The sequence below is a fragment of the Salvelinus sp. IW2-2015 genome, unplaced genomic scaffold, assembly GCF_002910315.2.
Source record: "Salvelinus sp. IW2-2015 unplaced genomic scaffold, ASM291031v2 Un_scaffold6806, whole genome shotgun sequence".
Classification (NCBI taxonomy): Eukaryota; Metazoa; Chordata; class Actinopteri; order Salmoniformes; family Salmonidae; genus Salvelinus; species Salvelinus sp. IW2-2015.
This window is the reverse complement of record NW_019948067.1, coordinates 19,356-28,475: the sequence shown is the minus strand read 5'-3', so window position 1 is coordinate 28,475 and position 9,120 is coordinate 19,356. Positions and strand designations below refer to the sequence as shown.

The 9,120-nt window shown below is 41.6% G+C and overlaps 3 long non-coding RNA genes across 4 annotated transcripts in view; 1 reads left to right on the top strand and 2 right to left on the bottom strand.

The window, feature by feature from the left end:
• Positions 1–13: 13 nt before the first annotated feature.
• LOC139027013 (uncharacterized) lies at positions 14–1,882 on the bottom strand. 2 transcript variants are annotated; one of them, XR_011479033.1, is made up of 3 exons: positions 1,670–1,882; positions 618–717; positions 14–481 (listed from the first exon to the last, which is right to left on the bottom strand). It is a non-coding gene; the product is annotated as an uncharacterized lncRNA (long non-coding RNA). The 2 variants fall into 2 exon arrangements; XR_011479032.1 differs by having other exon boundaries at positions 1,712–1,882.
• Positions 1,883–2,289: 407 nt separating this feature from the next.
• On the bottom strand, positions 2,290–3,301 carry LOC112079056 (uncharacterized). Its single transcript, XR_011479034.1, has 4 exons — positions 3,216–3,301; positions 3,028–3,108; positions 2,840–2,944; positions 2,290–2,352 (listed from the first exon to the last, which is right to left on the bottom strand). It is a non-coding gene; the product is annotated as an uncharacterized lncRNA (long non-coding RNA).
• Positions 2,448–9,120, top strand: part of LOC139027012 (uncharacterized) — a 9,247-nt gene continuing 2,574 nt past the window's right edge. Inside the window, exon 1 of the long non-coding RNA XR_011479031.1 lies at positions 2,448–2,505. This is a non-coding gene — a long non-coding RNA (uncharacterized lncRNA). The remainder of the gene's footprint in view (positions 2,506–9,120) is intronic.

Genomic DNA, 9,120 nt, shown 5'->3' with positions numbered 1-9,120 from the left:
GAGAGATTGTACAGAGGATCCAATATAAGGAATGTGTCATTGTTAATATATTTATGGAGGACTGTGTACTACTATATTGTAATAATAAACTAGAATATTTATTGCAGAGTGAGAGTAAATGCCAAGTGAACACAGACCTCCAGAAACTGATTGACACTCCTATCCTAGACAGTGTCACCACTCTTCAGCTACATAGCATGGCAGTATGTTGGAAATGCATTTGAAAATACTTATAAGTATGATTAGTCTGGTATCTGTATAGACGGAAATGCATATTCTCTCACAACACACAAAACGTATTCACTGCTTTCCTTCTGAATGGATCAAATAGGCAGAGGAATGCTTTTTATATATATTTCGATTTCTTGGAAATGGTCAAATGCAAAATACAATTGTTACAACGTGTCCAGGAGTCTCAGTATTTTGTCTTTTGACGCCATTTAGTTCCAGTTGCAGCGCTCTAATCGTGGTCATCTGTTGTCTGTGAATCACAACATGAAAGGCGATGAGTAACAACATATCCACATATTGAGTCATACAAAATACAACTTTAGCATAGGGCAAGAGTTTGCTTCTAACATGTATACTGGGAGTCTGAATGATGAGAGCATCTTAACCCAGCTGTAGGTCCATTGTGTGTGTTGGTCTTTTAAGCCTCAGCATCATCCAGCTCTGGGGGCATTGGGGATGCTTGCTCTCAAAGTGCTGCATGAATGACTAAGGAATGGAGGATATCAACAATTGTTGACTGAGACGGACTGGTGACAAACGATAACAAAGCAATAAGATGTATCAAACTACTCCACATAACAGGCCAGTACAATGGTCTAGACACGAAGAGAAATCTAAAAGGTAGGGATGTCAAACGTTCAGGCTGCTGRACAGACTATGGAGGCTCTAGTCTAGAGCGCCCAGTTAAATTGGGTTTGAGAGCATTTTACTCTCTAAATGGTTAAATGAGTGAGAAAGAGATGTCATTGTTGCAATAGTTTGTGAGTGGGCAACATACTATCATCTTAAATTTACATGTTAAATTATTTTGCCATAGTAAATTATATATTACACTAATTTCCCACAAGCCTGCATTTTCACCCCATAAAATCTTGTGGAATTACACATCCATTTCACCTCAGATTGTTGATGCTAGTATAAAAGTGTATAGTTTTCAAGATGACATATGATTGATTGCTTAAAACAGATCAATATATTTTGTTTTGTTCCGATGATTTTGTCACACGCGCTGGGTTATGCAGGACTTAGAAATGCCACATAAGTTAATGAAATGGCACAGAAAATTAAACACTGTCTCTCTATAAAAGTCGATGGCCACACACCAATACAGTCAAACTGTCACTTAAATAGCAGCCAACCGTTGTCACTGTTGATATCCTACGTGATTCGTTTGAAGTTAAATAACAAAAAAGTTGTCTGTTTCCTACCGAAATCAACACCTGACATTCCAAGATAAAAATGTAATTCCGCTACAAGTTCTTCTAACCAACCGTGTTATTCCAAGTGTYAATAGTGTTACTTCAAACAGCGCTACACCACAAACATTTAACCCCCATTCTATTGATTTCTATTGACGAAGTCGGCTGATGTAAAAGGTCTTTATAAATACATTTAATTGATTGACGTTTTTAACAAAAAAGTATTGCATTACACTTACCGCGTGGCGACCCACTTAAAACAAAATGCAACAATTCAAAACGTAGGACTAGCTAGCTGTCTCTTACAAATTGTCCTCTAAACAGTGATGTAAACATTATTATACCCTCTGGTTTCCTGCATGAACGCCACCAACCACGCTATGATCCAACTAGTGGTCAGTATGCACTACTACACCCTCTCTCACATGAACGATAACATTGGTTTCAGTGGGAAAGACGGTAATTGGCTCAGACATTAATGGGAAATATGGAAAATTTTAAGTAAAAGTCTACAATGGCAGACTCTTAACCACCCAAAAGACATTGAACAAATTTGACACAACTGTGGGAAGRATTGGAGTCAACATGGGCCAGCATCCCTGTAGAACTACTTTCGACAGCTTGTTAGAGTCAGTACAGTATCACACATCACATACAATAAAGTGTGGGCCTGTAGTACCTGTAAATCAACTAAACGTTGTTGTTTATTCCATATCTAAAGAATAAAGCATAATTGTTCATGTAATATAGCCTCATATTTCCAGGAAGAGGAAATTGTGATGAAATAATCAAGTAAATGAAAAGACAGAGACCAAATGCTTTTGAACTACTAGTTATTTTATTAAAAATGTAAAATTCAGTGCAAAGTAATGTAGTGCATTAGTGTCTAGATCCCTGTTAGTGGCAAAGTGTCACAAGAATCCTGTGGGGAGAGAAAAACAAGAGAATACATTAATTTAATGGTGTTAACTAATCACGGTTCAACGAAGCACTTCAAGTCCTCATAATCCTGAGAGAGAGAGAGAGATGAAGAGAGAGAGAGATGGACAGAGAGAGAGAGAGAGGAAGGAAGAAGGTGGAGAGAGAGGAGGGTGGCGTTTCAGATCTATCTGCAGTAGACTACATGCTGGCCATGAGGTTTCCAGGTGGTACTCCAGGAGTCTGGAGAGCTCAGTGACCAGAGACACTGGGTTAAAGTACCAGGCCAGCTGCTGCCCAAACATGTCATCTAGCAGAGCCATCAGCCCACCCTGAAGAGAACACCACACAACACATAGATAATGGCTCTGAGTTACTAGCTTATCAAGAGGAAAGAGACAATGAGAGTTACTCCCTGTAAAACGTCATTGAAACCTTTTTAATCAGGAAAAAGTAAACTAGGAATAAGGAAGTAAACTCTTGACTCTTACATTGAGCAGCAGCAGGTATCTCTCAGCCTTTGGCTCAATGCTGGCAGCAGCGGGCAGGAAGGAGTACAGGAGAGCGTACAGACGCTCCATGAACCCACCAGGGTGCTAAAGGAAACGAGAGGAGAGAGAATTGAAGTGAATGCCAAGAGAGAGACATCGAAACAATGTACCAGTGAGATGCTACTTACCACCATCAGGGACTTCTGAGCTGTCATCATCCCAAACATCACCAGTTCAAAGAGGACATCTATCAGGTTAACATGATGGATCTAGGACAAGAAAACAGGAGATTTCAAAAAAGATCAGATACTGTGATGTATAAAATACATGCATGTGGAAAACTCAAAGTGAGACATGAAAGAGTTAATGAACTCACCTTTGCCTCAGCCAGCTCCCTCTCAATGTCAATCTTCTTGGAGGGGTCACTCAGGTAGTCCACAAAGTCGTTTATAGGCACGGATGAATTCGGCCTCGTCCTATCACAAAGCAAAGAGCATTGATGTTAGTGAGAGAACATTTCCCACTGAGGACGCTCTCTTTCCCTTGAATGAATAATGAGTTAGTGAGTTACCAATGTGGTGGGCCTGACCAGTGGCGCCCATTAGGACCTTTCCCGCCACAAACAGATAGTTCCTGCTCAAGGTGGAACCAAGCAGTGTCTAGAGAAGAGGGAATAGTTAGGGTGAGCACCCATCTTCCTCTAAGAGACAGAGAGAACAAGAAGATACAGAGAGAAAAAAGTGGGTCCACTCAACAGTGAAGGCCTGGCGGCAGGGAACGAGCCTCAGGGCGATGTCCTCCACTCTCTTGGTGGTAAGTAGAGGCTGTGGGAGGGAGGGAATGGAGCATGTCAACCATTAGAGTCAATGGGGATAACAGCATGGTGACCACTATCCTTCAGCATCTGACAGCCCAGACTACACAGACATTTAAGGGAACTCACTTTAGCAGAGGAACCTCCCTCTCTCAGGCAGCAGGTCCTCCTCCAGCCCTACAACAACAGAACAAACATTCAACATCAGTGACCAATGCAATGACATGACAAACAATGGGTCAATGGAAGGATCTTAATGCTACTTAAGTCAATAGAATGTGTAGCTGTGTGTCTAACATCTGACTCATAGCAGTTGTGGCCCTCAGGCTCTGGCTCAGTGAACGCTGATTGGTGGGCGTAGAGACGGAGGCAGCCTCCGACCACGCGAGGAGGAGAGCAGCCCGTCCAGCCCATGTGGAGAGTGGCGTACACAACCGAGACTCAGTCTGCTGCTCCAAAACACACACAACACACCTGTTTACCACACACACACCTTATTAGAAAACAGAGCATATCTAATGAGAAAAAATGCCCCAGTAATTGGTATTCTATATACATCGAAAAACCTTTTATTACCTGGTAGCAAGCCAAGCGTACGCCACAGACGTCTCGTGGCGGAGGTGAGGATGCATACTGGGTCACCCTGCAGCCACATACTGAAGAGAGAGACGACATGTTAAGGCCAAATGGAATAAGTGAAAGAAAAGCCTAATCTAATACTATTTCAGTAGTATTTACATCTTACCTGGATCCAAGTGACGGACTGCACCTTGGTGACACAGTAGGGGATGCCCTCTGGACTAAGCCTGGCGGTCTCCTTGGAGATGGCCACACACAGTTGAGTCTCCCAGGCCTCGAACCTACTCACATGTGCATCCTCACCACCACCTGCTGTGGAGAGAAACAACAAGTAACATCAACACAAAACAACATCAGCCATCGCCTGAACACTTTCCATCAAGATCACATGAACTCTGACAATGTAGATTAGGACTAGGTAGTTACAAAGACACATACCTGGGATCCCCCACGCATGTAGGTATAATGGGGCTGATGAACTGCAAAGTTCTCCAAGCTTTAGCCACCGACCGGCATTGTTCTGCACAAGAGGGGGGTGACATTACAATACATTCAGGTTAGAAACAGCAAACATTGTAACGGTGATCGTGACTCTGTGTGCTTCTCTTACCCTGATCACAAACAGCCCACAGTACAGGGGGCTGAACCTAATCGGTATCAGCTGCCAATTACCAGTGGCCTCCTAAAGCAGACAACAAAGAGTTTTAAAGAATGAATATGTGGGATACTTTTCAAACAATAAAACAAAAAACGTTCTGAAAAGTGTACCTCAAGGATAGTCGGACCATCCTCAAGGATGATGGCAGCATCCTGGACATGAAGGAAACTGCAGCAGTGGCACATCCAACTGGACCTCATCCAGTACAGTTGATTCTAAAATTAGGAAAAGGAAAACAACCAATTATTAGGACGTAAAACGTAGCACCCTAGCTAGTACTACTAGCAAAGTGCATCGCTTAGCAACAATTACTAAAGTTAAACGTTAGCTTGCAAGTCAGGATTACAGAATACACAACATTTCACATATTAAATTGTCAATGTTGATGTGGTAAAATAAGACGTTAAAACTCCACATACCCTCTTCGAAGTCGCTGTCGCTGTCCACCTCCCGACGATGCGAACCCTGCAAAACGGAAAAAGACAACAAAAACAACCCACAAATGAATTTTGAACAACCTGTCGACGCAGAAGGCTGCCGACGTCCTCGCACTCTCTCCGTCAATCTTGAAAAGCACCAGGCATTTTCCAGTCGATGTTTCAATCTCAGGTCTTCAAAAATCAGTCAAGTTTGTTGTTGTTGAACAGCAAATTGAAGTTGTTCTTGTTTTTCGAACAGAAACGTTCAATAGAACGCCGATATGTTCTAACGGTTAGATGTCTCATGGCACACAAATATTTGAAAATTGTTGTTTTACAAAATGACAGCTGTGTTGCCATAGAAATGAGTTTGGAACATCTATGGTTACCATTAGAATCCTATACAATTCCTGGTCATCATTCTAATTCTATTGACCCCTATTTTGTCAGCAGAGGCTTTCCTATGTGTGTGTGTTATAATATAAAAATAAAAATACCAAATGTTGTTTTTTTAAGTCACTAGCTAGGTCAATGCCCATTGAAATGTTTAGCTTGTTTTCATGGAAGTTGTTGTACTTCTGAAAGTCTAGGCTTTGCCTCATTTGCTATAAAGTCTTGTGGAGCACAGACAACCCCGGGGTTAAAACATATTGACCACATTCAGACAAGGGGGCGAAGCCACAGCCCACTGAGATATAGAGAGCACTGAAGCATCTGCATAATAAATAATCCATATCTCTTTTATAAAACAGGATATTATCATTGATTATATCAAAGTGTATGTATGAATAAGTCAGTCTGACCTTTTTCATGGCAGGTTCACCTTTTGAAGCCAGAATGAGGTTCCAAAAGCGTGCTGCGCACCCACCAAGCTCAGTCCCATCTCTGTACTCTTCTACGACGATAACAACAATGTGATCCTAAAGAAGCTCGCAACATGGTGGTCAAGACCTGTGGATGCCTGTGACATCTGTGTGGCCCATCTATTCTACATCATTTTAATAAACTTCACTACCATTGTTCCAAAAGAATACAACAGGGTAATATACCTTGCAACCAGCAGTTGATAGCAATAATCTGGCAATATGCGGAGAAATAGTATGTATTTACACTGAACAAAAATATAAAGCAACATGCAACAATTTCAATGGTTTTAGAGTTAAGTTCATATAAGGAAATCAGTCATTAAAATATGTTCTTTAGGCCGCTAATCTATGGATTCACATGACCTGGAATCATGATGGCTTTTGGTAAAATACCTTTAAAATGAAGATAGGAGAGTGGATCAGAAAACCAGTCAGTATCTGGTGTCCACCATTTGCCTCATGCAGCGGGACACATTTAAGTTAATACGTTTTTGTTTTTTTTTATTTAACTAGGCAAGTCATTCTTATCTTACAATGTCGGCCTACCCCGGCCAAACCGACGACGCTGGGCCAATTGTGCGCCGCCCTATGGGATTCCAATCGTGACCGGATATCATGCAGCCTGGATTCCAACCAGGGACTGCAGTGACGCCTCTTGACTGAGATGCAGTAACTTAGACCGCTGCCCATTTCGGGAGCCCACATCTCCTTAGCATAGTTGATCAGGCTGTTGATTGAGGCCTGTGGAATGTTGTCCCACTCGTCTTCAATGTTTTTTAAAGTTGCGGGAAGTGGAACATGCTGTCGTGCACGTCGATCCAGAGCATCCCAAACATGCTTGTGAGTATGCAGGACATGGAAGAATTAGGGACATTTTCAGCTCCCAGGAATTGTGTACAGATCCTTGCGAAATGGGACCCGCGCATTTAACATGGATTGATGATGGCAGAGGATTACTGGCAGCAATGGGCCTCAGGATCTCATAGCGAGTATCTCTGTGCATTCAAATGCCATCGATAAAATGCAATTGTGTTCGTTGTCCGTAGCTTATGCCTGCCTATACCACTGCCACCATAGGCACTCTGTTCACAACATTGACATCAGCAAACCGCTCGCCAATGCGACGCGGGATTCATCTTGAAGAGCACACTTCTCCAGCGTGCCAGTGACCATCGAAGGTGAGCATTTGCCCACTGAAGTCAGTTATGATGCCGAACTGCAGTAAGATCAAGACCCTGGTGAGTATGACAAGCACGCAGATGGCCTTCCCTGTGACGGTTTCTTACAGTTTGTGCAGAAATTCTTCAGTTGTGCAATCCCAGTTGCATCAGCTATCCGGGTGTCTGATCTCAGACGATCCGCAGGTGAAGAAGCCGGATGTGGAGGTCCTGGGCTGGCGTGGTTACACGTGGCTGCGGTTTTGAGGCCGGTTGGATATACAGCCAAATTCTCTAAAACGACAATGGTAGAGAAAGGAATATTAAATTCTCTTGCAACAGCTTCTGGTGGCCATTCCTGCAGTCAGCAGGTGGATGGATTATCTTGGCAAGGAGAAATGCTACTAACAGGGATGTAAGAAATTGGTGCCAACATTTGAAAGAAATAATGCTTTTTGTACATATGGAACATTTCTGGGATCTTTTATTTCAGCTCATGAAACATGGGACCAACACTTAATATGTGGCGTTTATATATTTGTTCAGTATAATATATTGATTTTGAGTTATGAGACTGGTATATGAATAACACCCATGTGCCTCTTTCATAAAGAAGGATAACCATACTTCACCTCTTAAACTATTCCAAATCTACAGTATTCAGATAATTCATCACCCTTTGTCATATATTCTATGTATCCAATCAAAGCTGTAAAGTACTGTGACATAAGTACAATGCTAACATTTCTACCCTTTAGATGGCCTATGTTGTCTTGTTGAACCATGAATTTCTCATTGTCTCTTTTTAGATGTACTACACATGGTAAATTAAAACACTAAATATATGGACTATAAGTTTGTGCATTTCTTTAGTTCTCCTGTAACCAGTACACCCTTAGTAGCAATGGAAAATGCAAATTCAATTTTTTTAGCCATTTTTCTATGTACAGAGGATCCAATACACAGGAATGTGTCATGTTAATATATTTATGGAGGCTGTGTACTCTATATTTGTAATAAAATAAACTAGAAATATTTATTGCAGAAGTGAGAGTAAATGCCAGTGAACACAGACCTCCAGAAACTGATTGACACTCCTATCCTAGACAGTGTCACCACTCTTCAGCTACATAGCATTGCAGTATGTTGGAAATGCATTTGAAAATACTTATAAGTATGCATTAGTCTGGTATCGTATAGACGGAATGTAACGCATGAGTACTCTTTTCTGCTACATTCACATACATATCTACACACACAAAAGGTATTCACTGCTTTCCTTCTGAATGGATCAAATAGGCAGAGGAATGCTTTTATATATATTTAGACATTTCTTGAAATGGTCAAATGCAAAATACAATTGTTACAACGTGTCCAGGAGTCTCAGTGTTTTTGTCTCTTGACCCATTTAGTTCCAGTTGCAGCGCTCAAATCGTGGTCACTGTGTCTGTGACACAACATGAAAGGCGATGAGTAACAACATATCCACATATTGAGTCATACAAATACAACTTTAGCATAGGGCAAGAGTTTGCTTCTAACATGTATACTGGGAGTCTGAATGATGAGAGCATCTAAACCAGCTGTAGGTCCATTGTGTGTGTTGGTCTTTTAAGCCTCAGCATCATCCAGCTCTGGGGGCATTGGGGATGCTTGCTCTCAAAGTGCTGCATGAATAACTAAGGAATGGAGGATATCAAACAATTGTTGCTGAGACGACTGGTGACAAACGATAACAAAGCAATAAGATGTATCAAACTACTCCACATAACAGGCCAGTACAATGGT